Genomic DNA, 15,751 nt, shown 5'->3' with positions numbered 1-15,751 from the left:
TTAAGTTTCACAACAAGACCTGCCACCCTCTCGTGAATGCTATAGAATTCCTGCATGTTACCAGCTATTTCCTTATTGATCGGGAATCCGACTCCTAGTTCTCGTCTCTCAGCTAAGCCCCGGTAGCACAGTACGTGCCCGCTTTTTAACACTGTATATGCTTCTTTTGTCCTCCTCACCTCACTTAGCCCTATTATATCCCATTTACTGCCTGCTAATTTCTCCAATAGCACTGCTAGACTCACCTCACTAGATAACATTCTAGTGTTAAACGTTGCCAGGTTCATATTCCAATGGCGGCCTGTCCGGAGCCAGGGATTCTTAGCACTCTCTGCTGCATCGCAGGTCTGACCGCCGCTGTGGTCAGTTGCTTCGCAGCTGCTGGGGACTGAGGGCTGGGGTTTGATTGTTGTGTTCATATAGGAGGTTGTGGCCAAGTACTGCACCAGGGTGGCCAATCCTGCTCTGGTGCAGGAGTGCATTACCGGTTCTAGTCACCAGGATCAGGCTGCACTCCAGGCCTGTTTATGCAATTTTATCAACATGCAGATTTTCTTCTTTTTTTTAAATCCGGTGGAAAATTTTGCGGCGCCGAAATTCAAACCACGATCCTCTTGCATGCGAGGCGGATGCTTTACCTCTACACCACCGTGCAGACCAGCTGAACACAAAACCCAGCTTCCTGATCGCCCCTCCTCATGCCAGACTAGCTGTGTGTGGCCCAGGCGCATGAGCGCCGCTCCGATGATGATGATGGTGGCACGGTTGCACAACCGTGTGGCCGGTGTCCCCATGCTGCCCCCTTCCCTGCGGATCATGGATCCATGTCGAGGGAGATGAGGTCCTCCAAGGGCGTTTGGGGGTCCGGTGGAGCCGGCGGATGCTCCTGGTGCGCACCTAGGACCTCATTGCAATGAAAGTGGGGGCGCAGGGACCGGAGTAAAGCAATAGTGGCCTCCCCTGTGCCAAGAACCGGTGGCTGCAGGCCAGGATTGTAAATAGCAGCTGCGGCGAGCCGGGCCCGGTGGAGAGATTCTGCCTGATGAGCGCATTAGGAGATCTCCGGCACGCGCCATAAGGGATGCAGAATGTGAGCTTCCTCTAGCGTATAGACGAGGCTGCTCGGAGGAATAGCGCTCGGAAAAGAGAAGGCCCCGGAACGGCTCTGGAACCACCTCCGACGAGTCCTCGATGAGTGGCTGTGGCTGCAGCTCCCAAGGCAGCCGCGAGACCCAGTCAATGGAATCGTTCGTGGAATCAAGGGCCGTCCAGGTGGCGACGGTGCAGCGACCAGTGAACAATGACCGGCGAGTAGGGTGGGGGTAGTAGTGCATGCACAGGTCATGGAACCAGTGATGTTTGCAGAGCGAGCGTGCAGAGCGGGACATCTGTAATATGTGCAGTGCATTGCATAAGAATGCTGGCATGGCAATGCTATTATACAACTTCATATGTCGGGCTTGATATCTTGCAGCTTCAGTGTTGAATAAACCAGCAAAAGGGGGTTATGAGAGTACCGTGAGCATTAACAGGGGGTGAAACATAGCGTTTGAGCTCTGAGACATGTATTGGTCCAACTAAGGTACCAGTTGTGGTATTTTTCAAGCAGTAAGATGAATTACCAAGCTTGCATGAAATAGCATATGGACCATTGCATTGAGGTGCTAAAGACGCCGAAAAACCTTTAGCCGAGTTGCTGAAATGATGTGTACGGCATAATACTAAGTAACCTTGTTCGTACTGAACTTCATGGCGGTGTGCGGTGTGCTGTGGCGTGTTTGCTCGAGCCGAGCGTTATGCAATTTATTTATTTATTTATTTATTTATTTCGGATACTTTCCTGGCCCGAAGGCATTACAGAAAGGAGTGGTAAGTGAACAAAAAAAGTACATCATTATACAATAATAGGTATTACAAAACGGCAGAAAATACAGCAGTTTTGAAGTTGCCAACGTCAGAAATGGCAGCGATGGAGGGAGGAAGGTCGTTCCAGTCGGCGCTGGTTTTAGGAATAAAAGAACCATGACACATCTTTGTTCTAAAATATGGAACACCAACTTTAAACATGTGATCGAAACGGGATGAAATGTATGAAGGGCGAGTAATAAGATGATCCTTTAATAGTGGGTTGTGGTGATACAGCCTGTGGAAAAGACACAGTCTAAAACATTTATGGCGCAAGGAAAGCTCCGGTAATGTAAGTGTGTTTTTCATGGAAGTAATGCTGGCGTAACGGGAATAGTTAGATAAGATAAAACGTGCTGCGCGATTCTGGATGGATTCTAGAGTGTTTATCAGTGTGAGTTGATGGGGATCACATACGGTGGATGCATATTCTAGCTTTGGTCGCACTAATGTTTTGTAGAGGGTAAGCTTTAACGGCATAGGCGCAGCAGAGAAATTTCGACGCAAGTATCCAAGAACCCGGTTAGCGTTATTAGTGACGTGTTTGATGTGCGTATGCCATGATAAGTTACATGAAATATGGACACCTAGGTATTTGTACGAGTTGACGGATTCAAAAAAAGTATCGTGAAGTAAGTAAACACGCGTATTGTCAGTGTTAGTGCGGCTTGATACATGCATTGTTTTACATTTATTAACGTTTAGTCGCATGAGCCATTTATCGCACCAGTTGGATATGCTTCTAAGATCGTCTTGAAGCCTATCAGTATCAGTGTGGTTAGTTATTTTGCGATAAATGACGCAGTCATCTGCGAAAAGCCTGATAGATGAATGGGAAATGCATTTAGGAAGGTCGTTTATGTAAATGAGGAAAAGGAGGGGTCCCAGTACCGATCCCTGTGGTAAACCCGATGTTACGGAAGTGCGAGAGGATGAACATTCATTAGCTGAAACGTACTGAGTTCGATTAGACAGAAAGCTTTTAATCCAGTATAGTACATTAGGGTCAATGTTAAGCATGCTAAGTTTAAGAATGAGAAGATCATGTGAAACAGTGTCGAAAGCTTTTGCATAGTCCAAAAACACGCAGTCTACAACGAAGCCCATATCAGTATGGGTAAATAGGTCATTAGTGAAACATATGAGTTGTGTTTCACATGAAAATGTTTTCCTGAAACCGTGTTGTTCAGTCGAAAAGAAGGAATTAGACTCAAGGAAATCAATGAGATGAGAATGTATAATATGCTCCAATATTTTGCATGGTATACTTGTCAGTGATATAGGACGATAGTTATCGGGGGAATGAGTGTTACCTGATTTAGGGACCGGAACAACCTTGCCAACCCTCCAATCGCTTGGAAGAACTGAGGAACCTAGAGACTGGGAAAAGAGCATCGAAAGCATAATGGAAGAATATGGTTCAGTAATTTTAAGCATTTTACAGTTAATTGAGTCTTCACCTGATGAAGAAGATATTTCCAGGTTTTCAATCAACTTTTGTATGCCGACCCAATCTATATAAATGGAGTTCATTGGTAAATAGGGGGATTTAGTTACCGACGGTAGAGTGGCAGGAGCACATTTGTGAAAGACAGAAGCAAATACATCATTCAAAACGGAACAGCACTGGTTCGGAGGGATCGCGACATTGTCAGAACGGGCTAGTTGGATTGTTTTGCTTTCTTTGCCACCAACAATATTCCAGAATTTACGTGGATTAGACTGCAAAAGTGATGGGAGGGTGTTATCGAAAAAAATCTTTTTTGCATTTGTAATAGCGATAGTATATTCTGCGTGAATGCAATGATATGCTGCCCAGCGTTTGGGAAGATTAGATGCTTTGGCGCGACGAAAAATATGTTTCGTTTTGTTGCGCAGACGGCGCAGAATTCCAGTAAACCATGGCGAAGAAGGACTCGAAACAATCTTTCTTTTAGGTACATAGCGATCCATTAGTGTTAGCAGTTTGTTCTTGAACAATGACCAGTTCTCTTCAACGGTACGTTCAAAAAAGTTGACTGTGTAGTCAGTAATGAATGATTCTAGCTCATTTAAAATGGATGTGGTATCGGCGGCATGGTAATCACATATAGTTTTAACTGTTTTCTTCGAGCGAACTTTCTTCTTAAGTGTTAAGTGGAGAAGCGAGTGGTCACTTATTCCTGTAAGGTATGTTGGAGGAGAAACCAAATCTGGAGCTGTTGTAAAAAAGAGGTCTAAAGTATTAGACAAAGTGCTGGTAGTGCGTGTGGGTTCATGAATCAGCTGGGTTAGATTAAAATCAGCGCAAATGTCCAAAAAATGGGTGCACTCGGAAGATGACTGCTTAAGGGAGGGAACACCATTTTGCCACACTATGTTTGGAAAATTGAAATCACCTAGTAAGAACAAATGTGATTTTGGGTATCGAACAACTAATTTGTTAAGGACGTCATGAAGGTCAGTGCAGAAATTAGTAGAGGAGGATGGGGACCTATAACACGCGCAAAAGATGAGGTCGCCAGTGGGAAAACCAACACGAGTGCAAACTATTTCTAATGGTGAGTCAGTGGGGATAGTGAAGGAAGGGATAGCAGAACTCACGGCAATCAGTACACCTCCGCCCGTACGGAAATCGCGATCGTACCTGTAAAAGTTATATGTTTTTTGACAGTCTAGTATTTCACTATCTTTAATTTTTGCTGAAAGCCATGTTTCGGTGAGCACAACTATATCAGCTGAGCATGCGTCGATATGTGATGACAGTGATGTGTGTTTGTTGGCGATACTTCGGACATTTGTAAAAAGAAGTGATAAGGAGTTTGCTTGCTTTGGAACACGAGATAGCTATGCTGCACCCAAATGTGAAGATTGTGGACCGGATGGTTTGTTGTTTGTTGGGGTAATCGCGCTCCTAGCTGGTCCGATCTCGCATACTTCATCTGTAGCTGCGCAATAAACGTAACATTTTTTACCTATGATTAGTTTGTTATGTCGCAAAGAAAAAGACTGGCCACTGGCCTTGCCAAAGTCATTTAGTGCTTTCCGTGATTGACGAGTGGCTTTGCAAAAGTCTTCGCCGACTGAAATACCATCGGCTTTAAACTTCGCTTTTTGCGAGAGTATATGGTCTCTCATTTTGGAAGACACAAACTTAGCTATAACAGGCCGTGTCTTGCCGACAACGTATGTGCCTAGCCTATGAGCCCTATGGATAGCGACTTCCGAGGGAGTCATGTTGAGACAGTTTCTAAGAAAGTTATGGATCTGGGCTTCTGATTGAGCCCACGTTTCTGATACGTTGTCTGAGATACCATAGAAGATCAAGTTGTCGCGTCTTGAATGGTCCTCCAGAACGTCTAGTCTTGACGCGAGCGAAGCGCTTTCATTTGAAACTGCCTCATGGACTGCGGTAGTAATATCACTTACTGAAGGCATATTTTCAAAAGACTCAACCGCAGCTTCAACAGCAGTCACTCTATTGGAAAGGTCTGAAACGGTCTCAGTAAGGTTTTCTTGGTTAGCCTTTAGTTCAGCTATGGCATTCATCATCTCGGCATGTCGCGTGTCAAATTTTAACGACAAAGCAGCTATGGCCGCCATAACTTCATTGTGCTTATGTTGAGCTTCAGTATGGGGACCAGGGTTTAATTCTACATCCCCGGAAAGTAAGAGCAACATAGCAACAGAGACACAATCACTCAGAGTGGCAGCCAGCACTTGTGGGCAAGGGAAGAGCAGCAAACCAACATTGTTTGTACGTTTACAAAAAAGCGATTCGGACTGACTAACCTGCACAAGAAAGCAGAAAGGAGAGCTTAGCAGCGACCGCATGGTAGCTGCTCTCCCGTGCCCACTGGAAGCGCCTTGCTGATGCCAGTTGCTTAAATCTGAGCGCTGCAGTGCTGCCGCTGGCGGCAGTGTCCGTGTCCCGCTTGATACCGGCGTGAAGATGATGACGTCTTCGATGCTCAGATAATCAAGGCTGTTGTCAGCTGCTTGTGGCGGTGGATCCAGCAGGAAATTCGATTGAGATGTAAACGTAGCACACGTGCTAGACGGTGACGACGATGAGCCGAAAACAGCAATCTGCACAAGAAAGCAGAAAGGAGAGCTTAGCAGCGACCGCATGGTAGCTGCTCTCCCGTGCCCACTGGAAGCGCCTTGCTGATGCCAGTTGCTTAAATCTGAGCGCTGCAGTGCTGCCGCTGGCGGCAGTGTCCGTGTCCCGCTTGATACCGGCGTGAAGATGATGACGTCTTCGATGCTCAGATAATCAAGGCTGTTGTCAGCTGCTTGTGGCGGTGGATCCAGCAGGAAATTCGATTGAGATGTAAACGTAGCACACGTGCTAGACGGTGACGACGATGAGCCGAAAACAGCAATCTGCACAAGAAAGCAGAAAGGAGAGCTTAGCAGCGACCGCATGGTAGCTGCTCTCCCGTGCCCACTCAATTGCTCATGAGCAGCAGTGATTGCGGTTGTAAGCCGCTTACATCGTGCATTCATGAAATGGCAGGTATCGGAATGGGCCGAATGCGACGGTACCAAGGTATGAGTTAGTATGAAATTTCTCTGCCAAAGCTCAGATATGCAGGTGTAAAACTAGTGGATCTGTTGACTATGGTATGCGTCGCAAATGCCATTTCCGAGAGCTTAGTATCCCATTTCGTATGATCGGTTGTATGTGCCATAAGCATTGGCCTCAGTTTTCTGTTGATGCATTCTGTTATGTTGGCTTGTGGATGGTATGGTATCGTCCTTTTGTGTTTGATGCCGAAAGCAGAACACGCCTTAGCAAATGTGCGACTCGTGAAGTAAGTGGCATTGTTGATTATCAGTTGTGGTGAGAAACAAAAACTTGAAAAGACATCAAGGAGACAGCGCCAAATGTTTCGTGAAGTAAGTGCACGCAATGGGTATAAATCAACCCCCTTCGTGAAGTGGTCAGTAACCACCAATAAGCAGCGGTTGCCCCACGGAATGCGGGGGAATGGGCCCATTACGTCACACCACGATTTGCCAGGGGCTCTAACTAAAAACTGGCTGCATCAAGCCCGGTGGCAGACCACCATGTCGTTTTACTAGTTGACAAATTGAACAGCTTTGTGCATATAGTAAAAAGTCCTGCGGCATGCTTGGCCAAGTAGCAGTCTGACATAACTTATCATACACCTTGCTGCCAGAACTGTGACCAGCCATAGTGGAGTCGTGGAAGTAACTAATGAAGGCTGTTCTGAGACTTTTCGAGATCACTACACGAAAAGAGGAGTTACCGTCATCCTCATCAGCTTGTGGAATGCAGCGAAGCAGAAGGCCATCAGTAGCGAGTACATAAGAATCGAACTCACTGATGGTAGACACTTGCACACTAGAGCCACCTAGTTGTTCAAGGACATGCCAGAAGAGGCAGTCTTTCCATTGCGCCTCAAGGTGGCACTTCCTGCTGACCAACGTACCCCCATCATGGGTCTGTGTCAACACCAGCAACTAGAGAAGGTGGTTCCTGGGTGAGAGAAGGCTCGGAAGAAGGCTCAGGCAAAGGCACACGCGAGAGTGCGTCAGCAACTTTGTTCTGTGCACCAGTGTGATGTTCGATAGCAAAATGATATTTCTGCAACATTAATATCCAGCGAGCAAGGCAACCTGCTGGATTCTGTAAACGTTACAGCCAAGTGAGTGCCATAGGGTCTGTTTGGACAATAAAAGAGGCACTGTCCAAGTACATGTCAAATTTTTCTAGCACGAATAGAATGGCAAGACATTCGCACTCAGTGACAGTGTAACTTTTTCCTATGGGTGTTAGAATGTGACTTGTGAACGCAACTGGCCGCAATTCAACCTCGAATTCCTGTAATAAAACAGCACCTACACCATAGTCACTAACATCTGTTTGTAGCACAAACGGCTTGTTTAAGTCGGGGAGTTTTAGAGCTGTGGTTGCAGCTATTGCGCTGGTCAGTGTTGTAAAGGCGTTGTGCTGAGATTCACCCCAACTCCATTGTACACCTTTGCGCACTAGTTAATTAAGCGGAACTGTGAGCTCTGCACAGCGTGGTATGAAAGAACAGTAGAACGCAATCATTCCCAGAAAACGCTGCAAGCTCTTGATGTCGTGTGGGCAAGGGTATTCTGCAATGGCACGAAGCTTTGCGTCAATAGGATGAAGCTGACCGTTATCCACAATAAAACCAAGCAAGTCTACTCTTGAGCAAGCTAACTGGACTTTTTTTGGTTTCACAGTAAACCCTGCTCTCTGCATTTTCTGAAGAACAATGGCAAGGTGTTCTAGGTGTTCCTCAAAATTGTGCGAGAAGATGACAACATCATTCATATATGCCACTGTGAATTTGTACCGCACTTCAGCGAGAACAATAGCCACTAGGCGTTGGAAAGAACTAGGCGAGTTCTTCAAGTCAAATGGCATGCAGACAAATTCGAAGAGACCTTTACAGCAAGTGAAGGCTGTTTTGTGGATATACGCGGTTTCCATTTCTATTTGCAGAAATCTCAGAGAGCGCTCGAGTGCAGTGAACACCCTTGCACTACCAAGACTCGAAAGAACTGGCTCAATTGAGAGAAAGGGATAAGCATCCCTAACAGTGGCATCGTTTGAGCGTCGATAGTCCACGCATAAGCAAGCAGTGCCATCTTTTTTAGGTGCTAGAATGATAGGCGATGCCCAAGGGCTCTGCTGGGACGGTCTCCCCACACCAGTGTCAATCATTTCCTGCAGGGCAACATCCAGGAGCATCCGCTTGTGCATGCTCAGTGGCCTTGGGTTGCAGCTCCAAGGCTGTGCGTTGGCTACATCAATGCGGTGACACAGTACTGAAGTGCAGCCGGGCTTTTCTGTGAACATGGCTGCGAACAGCTCAAGCACGCACACTAGCTGTCGTTTCTGCGCATCCTTAAAAGTGCAATTCTCAACAGTTTCCGGTACCTTAGGCGGCAAAGCAGAGTTAAGGAGGGGCGTGGCCGAGTCACGAGCGTTGTGCACGGAAAGAGAAGCCGGAGAAAACTGAAGCAAATCACCAGTGCAAGTAATTCGGAAGCCGCCATTTTCCAAGTCCAACACTATGTTTTCACGGGCGATAAAGTCCCGACCCAGTAGCATGGCTACTGCCAACACCGGGCAATAAATAAAACGCTGTCAACATGCCTTGCTCATAAGAGAGAGCTTGAGATGCCCTGCAGCTCGTACTGTTATTAATGCTTTGTTAGCAGCTCTCAAGCTCCTATTACATTGTGCAAGTTGCACTTTACGCATCTGGTGTAAGTGAAAACTGTCATCTCCAATGAGAGAGATACTGCCCCTAGCATCTAGAAGGGCGGATATGTCCGTGCCTAAGACATGCACCCTGATATATGGTACAGGACAAGAGCTAGCAGAGCTGGTGTGCTCTCTGCCGCAAACAGACAGAAGATCACTTTGCTCACCTTCCGTAGTTATGGCCTTGGGCAGTGTTGCGGAGCTCGTTACCCCCGCGGGTCGTAGCTGTTTCCCTGGGTGGAAACACGTTGAGTGGAGGGCATCATTGGACATTCATGCCAGTAGTGACCACGCTGACCACAACTGTAGCATGAGCCAGCGTGGTATGTATCGTCCCTGTACCCTCTTGGTGCCTGCTGCCTATAAGCGGCACGAGAGGGACCTCCGATGTTCAGAGGATTTCATTGTCGGTCTGAGGGAGTGGACCGGGGTGGTGGCGGGGGGGAAGTCGTAACAGGCATCCCTGGTCGTGCAGGGCCCCCGCCACCGCAGAGAGTTTCCGCTAATGGGGCCAAGAGAACCAAGTTCTTTATCCTGGCCCACCACGAAAGTTCATGGCTGGGGACTGTACGACGGTACTGCCCAGTACTTGTCTCTCTCCAGGCACAGGCTGGCTCGATAGCAATGTCGGCAGGTGGTGGCAGAGCGTAGTGTTGCTCCCAAAAGAGCGTCTCCGTGATTTGCCGGGTGAAGCCCGCAAGTTCCTCAAGGCAGAAAAATGAACGGCCAGAGAGATATGGCCTGAAGCAAGGGTGGCACCTTCACAAAACATGCACGGCCTTAACGGACTCTGCGGCGCTGAAATCAGCGCAACGAATGAGTTTCTGCATGGCCCGAACATATCCTCGCAGACCCTCATCTGGGTGTTGCGTTCGGGCTTCCATCTCACCGGATGCAGTAGTCGTAGTCTATCGGCAGAAACTCCACTCGGAACGTCATGACGAATTGGTCCCAGGAAAAAAACGGAGGCTGCAGGTGCAGCCACTGTGCTGCGGTACCTCGAAGAGCAACAGGTAGTACCCGTTCAAGCAAGTCAAGCTCCGAAACACCCGAAACCATCCTGCAAAGGGCCAAATCATCCAGCAAATCAGTGACAGATTCCCCGGCGTCATGGTCACTAAATGTCGAATGTACAACATCAGCTTTGTCAGTGCCACAGTATGCACACACTCGTGGCCCATGCGCGGGGCAGTGGCCATGTTCTCGAGCTGAGCGGTTAACATCTGTCACAACGCAACGATCTGGCCCAGAGGCGACGAGGCCATCGCATCGCATCGCTCGCCGGCTTCACTGACTCCAGCTCCCGCAACAGTCGAGGCTCCAGGTTGCTGTTGGTCTTCCGAAGCTGCTTTACATGCCGAAGAGCGCGCCTCCATGAAAAACTGAGAAAACAGACCAGGCAAACAAGATGCAAAAGATGTAAGCACACGAGTAACGCCGCACAAGACGTGCAGGGTTCGTACAGACTCAAAAGGGGAAAATTCAAGGATATTCAAGGAATTTCAAGGCTCAGTGGGAGTATTTTCAAGGACTCGACACAATGCTACATGCAGCAGTTTTCAATATCAGGTACAAATTTTACTGAACAAAGTTGAAAAAGAAAAGCACTTAAAGGAACAGCTTATATTGCACTAAACCAAGATAATATTACTGAACAAATTCGAAAAAGAATTATTTCAAGGAACAGCTTGTACTGCACTAAACCAACATAATATTACTGAAGAAAGTCGAAAAAAAAAACATTTCAAAGGAACAGCTTGTATTGCACTAAACCAACATAATATTACTGAACAAAGTCGAAGAAAAACATTTCAAGGAACAGATTGTATTGCACTAAACCAACATAATATATGTTCCGTCTTGAAAAACACACTGCAGTGCACTGCACCAATGTCGAACAGCAATCCATTCTGCAAAAGTGCTAATGGCAACTTCAGGGGAGCTGCCGCTTTTCCTGAAACTTCTGGTTGAGGCTACACAGTTCCTCAGTCTTGCTTCGTGCAGCCTTCCTCAGACTATTTGATCTGACCACATACTTCAGATCATTTGCTGCTTCTGCCTTTTCGGCATAGGTATCCGCTGAAGCCTGGAGGTCAGCTATTGGTGCCTCGAGTTTCTTTTTTTTTCATTGCGTCAATCTCTTCGTCAATGCAGCGCCTCTTTGATTCCCTTACATCATCACATTGCTTCTTTTTTTCTGCTTCCAGATATGCAGCATACTGCTGCCGGGCAGCTGATACAGCAGTCCTTAGCTCTTTTGTAATAGGGACGTTAAGGACGCCCCCTGCCTTGTCCACAGCATCGCACACAATACGTTGCGAAATGTACGATAGGTCCTTCAGGTTTTCTACAGCAACCTGGCGGTTCACACTAAACCCTCGCTCCACAGTGGCCTGTCCATGGCTGAGCACGAGCAAAAGTTTGACAACCTTCCACAGTTCCCCACATGATGAATTAAACTGCATCAGCTCAGTCAAGAACTCGTCCAACCTGTTTACGTTCTTCTCAAACATTCGCAGGTTATGCATCTCTTCCTGCAGGAACTCGGTGTACTCCCCTAGTACAGTGTCTCTTTGGTGCTCAGACATTCTGCCCGCTGTAATGAGCGCATCCAACACTCTTCTGAAGCCGGCCAGGCACTCATCTGGTTTAGTACACATTTGCCGTGGGTCCAGAGAGGACAAACTCCTCACGATTGGGAATCTCAGTGGACTTCTCTCAAGCACCTTCTTTGTCACACTGACCAAGAAGCGTTTGCATTCCATGCGGAACTGGAACACGTCCTTTTGGCTTGCTTTAGTTTTCCTGACAGTCTGTTCAGCGGCATGGCCTACATCCACCTTTTCAAGTGGAGTGTGGTTCTCCGTGCTTTCAATGTCCACCATCAGCAGACCAGTGGCTCCTTTTGCTGAAGACAAGACCGAGCACTTCAGAAACTTCGTCAGTAGCTTCCTGACCACAGTTTCCAAGTCCCTTGCAAGAAAGAACACCATGGGCTGATCCGTTTGGTACTCAGTGAGGAATGGCTTGAGGCTCATGGCCACACCCAGTGCAAATTGAAGCTTTGCTAGCAGTAGGTCATCACTGGCAAACTCACACAAGTTGTGAAATGATCCACACTTTGGGGGGCTTACTTCCTTCTTCCTTGCAGCTGCAATAAACTTCTTAATGTCACACCACAAGAGCAAGGCTCTCTCTATCACAGGCACATTCTCCAACCACCGGTGGGCAACAAAGTTCAGGGGAAAAGTATCCTGACCGGTAACTGCTGAGAAGTCCTCCCTTCTTACAGGAGAACCATGGAAAAGCGCACTCAGACTGGAGAGCAGACAGTCAAGTCCCCACTTGCTGTAACACCCGCCCTGTAGGCATTGTGCATGGTGTGGAGGCCACAAGTCCCAATGTCCAGACATTGAACTTGGTATGTTTGATGCAGGTGCTCTTGGAAATTCTTGAGTAACTTCAGGTTGACATTGGGACCATCCATTGAAATCTGAAGAATTTTCTCAAGAGGGAAAGGCTCGAGCGCAGTCAGCAGCGTTCCTTGGATGTCTTCGGATGTTGAGTGCCCCATAAACACTGAGGTATAGTACCTCGTGAACATCCAATTGAACATCCAACATCCAAACCGGATGTTGGATGTTCAACATCCGGTTTGTTGTGAACATCCAAACCGGATGTGAACATCCAATTGTTCCCGCTGGAGATAGTCGTTTGTGGACTCGTCGAAGAGTACCACGTAGTAATCGCAATCTTTTATATCCCGTTGCAGAGCAGATAAAAAGAAGGGCCTCAGACCATGGCACGTCACATAGGCACATTTTTTCTCTCCGCAAGAAAATGCTTTGGCCACGCCACTGTCCGGGAACATACGCTGGAATAGCTGGCCTGCTTCCGACGACGACCGATAGGAGAAATGTGATGTGACAACTTTCAAAGTCCACAGAATCTCCGCGTTCGTGACCAGCTCGTGTGCCTTGCAAGCATCGTCTAGATTTCCCGATTGCGAAGGAGGTGGGACGGCTGACTGTTTCCCCGTACTTGGAACTAAGTACCTTCGCACCGAACTGTTGGCTGCAATCTCCATGACGCCAGCATGCTTAGCACTCTTCATGTGGCTCTTTAACGCCGACTCGCCCATGTTGGTGATATCGAAGGTCTTTCCGCAAGGCCTGCATCTTGCACGGTGCTCACTCGTCGAATCTAGTGCAATCCAGTCTTTGTAAGCCTTGTTGTGAAGCCACGCGCCTTGAAATTTGCTTTTCCCAGGCATTTGCTTTGTATTCAGATGTTTCAGCCGCAACAAGTCGGGTGCAGAAGCGATGGCAGAATGCAATGCCGTCAACCACCATAACAAAGCGCCAAGATCAGATTGGATTGAATCGGCTCAAGTTGGCTTCAGAGCCGAGTGGCTCCAGTGTGACTAACCATCGCGCAATATTGGCTATATTAGCACACACTGATTTTTTACGCCTGAAACGCACATATTGAAACACGGTACTGAAAATACAAATATTTTAACTGCGTTTTTTATTAATAGTCATTTGCATGTACTACGCTAGGAATTCAAGGATTTTCAAGGAGCAGCAAAAAGTCCAGGATATTCAAGGGCCTTGAAAACCAAATATTCAAATTCAAGGGTTTTCAAGGTTTACAAGGACCTGTGCGCACCCTGGACGTGGTAACCCAACCACAAAAGATACCACAACCACTGCCGGCAAAATGCCAAGGACACCAGCTAACAAACCAGAAGCCCTGATACCAATCTCTGAGGACCACCACCTGGCTCCACGTTACGGGCGCCAAATGTGTGCTCAAGGCCATGGCTTCAGAGCCAGTGGCCAGCTGAGGCTCTCAGAAGCGACGCAGAGTGCGGGAGACATGTAAAAGACAACTTTTACTGTCCAAAGCGCAGACCAGCTGAGCCCGAAACCCAGCCCCCTGATCGCCGCTCCCCAAGCCAGGCTCGCTGCGTGTAGCCCAGAATTATGAGCACCGCTCCAATGATGATGATGATGATGACGGCACTGCTGTGCTGCCATGTGGCCGGTGTCCCTCTAACCGATATCATGATGAGTTTCCCTACGCCATGGCTGTAGTAAGGCATGCCTGTAAAAGTAGTACATAGCCCTTAATGGGCCACTGTACCTGCACTCTCAACACGCTGAAACTGGTCTACCGGAAAGGCCACTTCGGCAGATTTCAGCAACACAGTCGTTTTATAGCCTTCAACCACTGCACCAGGCTCACTGGCATGCTCTCGTGTTGTTTGAGATACCATGTCACCACCACCGCCACTTCTCGTGATCTGAATATTCCCCCTCCTCACATCCGAAGCTGTGTTACACATAAGAGTGTTTTGAACAAGTCATATAAAAGGCTGTGTAATAATCTGTGGCACTCTCAAAGAATCAAAGCTTCAAGTCATAATTAAGTAGTCAACAGCTATGAAAAAAGAAAGCAACAGAAAAAAGAAGACAACATTTTCGTGCCAGTACTCCTTTAAAAGGACATTAAAAAGCAACACCAAATTAGTTCCACTAATTCCACTAAAACACTGTTTTGAGTAGGATGGTGCAGAAGATTGCTCTTGACGCAATTTTGCACAATTGGTGCTGCTGTTCCACCAAAGCCTCAAAAATAGAATAGCAGCTGTCTGCTTACTGATCTCCACTGCTATTAAGCCAGCTTAGAATGTTAAAACTACCCTTCTAGAAGCCATTAGTTACACACCAAGAACTGATTGCAAAGAAAACTGCCACTGAATGTGCTTGAGAATGGCAGGGCTTCTTTCCTATAACCTTGTCCTGCCAAAGTCATTTTGTCGTCAAGGAAAGCCTCTCTGGTATGACAGAATGCACCCAGCAGTTCAAGCCTCTCCTGTGGACAGCTGTACAAGGTAGCTATGCTGATGTCACAAACGCATTATTCCAGACGATTAAGGACGACAACAAGCCTTTTCTTTCTGGGGAGAACAAGAAATTTTTGAATATCGTGGACAATGAGTTCTGCAAAAAAAAAATGGCATTTAGGTGGGCCCCCTCCCCTTCTGCACTCTGAGGCCGTGGCTTCTCAATAACACAAGAATGGCCCACCTCACTCGTCTCACCTCACTGAAACGTATCCTCGAGAGAAGCCAGAAGCAAAGCAACAGTTTGTTGACTTCGTGGAGCAACTATTGAAGTATAGCCACGCAGAAGAACCTCCACCCCTTCAAGAAGAACAAGAATGCTAGTATCTCCCCATATTCAGTGAGCACCATCAATGGAAGCCTGGTAAACTAGGGTCGTGTTTTACCTATTGCACAGTACGAGGGCATTTCACTAAACAATGTCCAGCTCACTGGACGGGATCTGATGAACCATCTGTTGGGCATACTCATTTGTTTTAGAAAGGAACCTGTCGCAGTGATGGTGGATATTCAGCCGATGTTTTATTGCTTTATTGTGCGTGAAGATCACAGGAATTTGCCGAGATTCCTGTGGTTCTGCAACTACAACATTAATGAGAAAGTTAGGGAGTACCGAATGATGGTTCATGTCTTTGGAAATAGTCAATCTTCAGCTGTTGCAACTATCGCCTTCAGAGAGCACA

The 15,751-nt window shown here is 47.3% G+C and overlaps 1 protein-coding gene and 1 pseudogene across 6 annotated transcripts in view; both read right to left on the bottom strand.

Moving 5' to 3' along the window:
- Positions 1-15,751, bottom strand: part of AspRS-m (aspartyl-tRNA synthetase, mitochondrial) — a 319,354-nt gene that overhangs the window by 226,678 nt on the left and 76,925 nt on the right. The window lies entirely within an intron of this gene.
- On the bottom strand, positions 11,091-13,298 carry LOC139051536 (uncharacterized; annotated as a pseudogene).

Source organism: Dermacentor albipictus, unplaced genomic scaffold, assembly GCF_038994185.2.
Source record: "Dermacentor albipictus isolate Rhodes 1998 colony unplaced genomic scaffold, USDA_Dalb.pri_finalv2 scaffold_12, whole genome shotgun sequence".
Classification (NCBI taxonomy): domain Eukaryota; kingdom Metazoa; phylum Arthropoda; class Arachnida; order Ixodida; family Ixodidae; genus Dermacentor; species Dermacentor albipictus.
The sequence above is the reverse complement of the archived record's forward strand: the minus strand, read 5'-3'. Positions and strand labels throughout refer to the sequence as shown.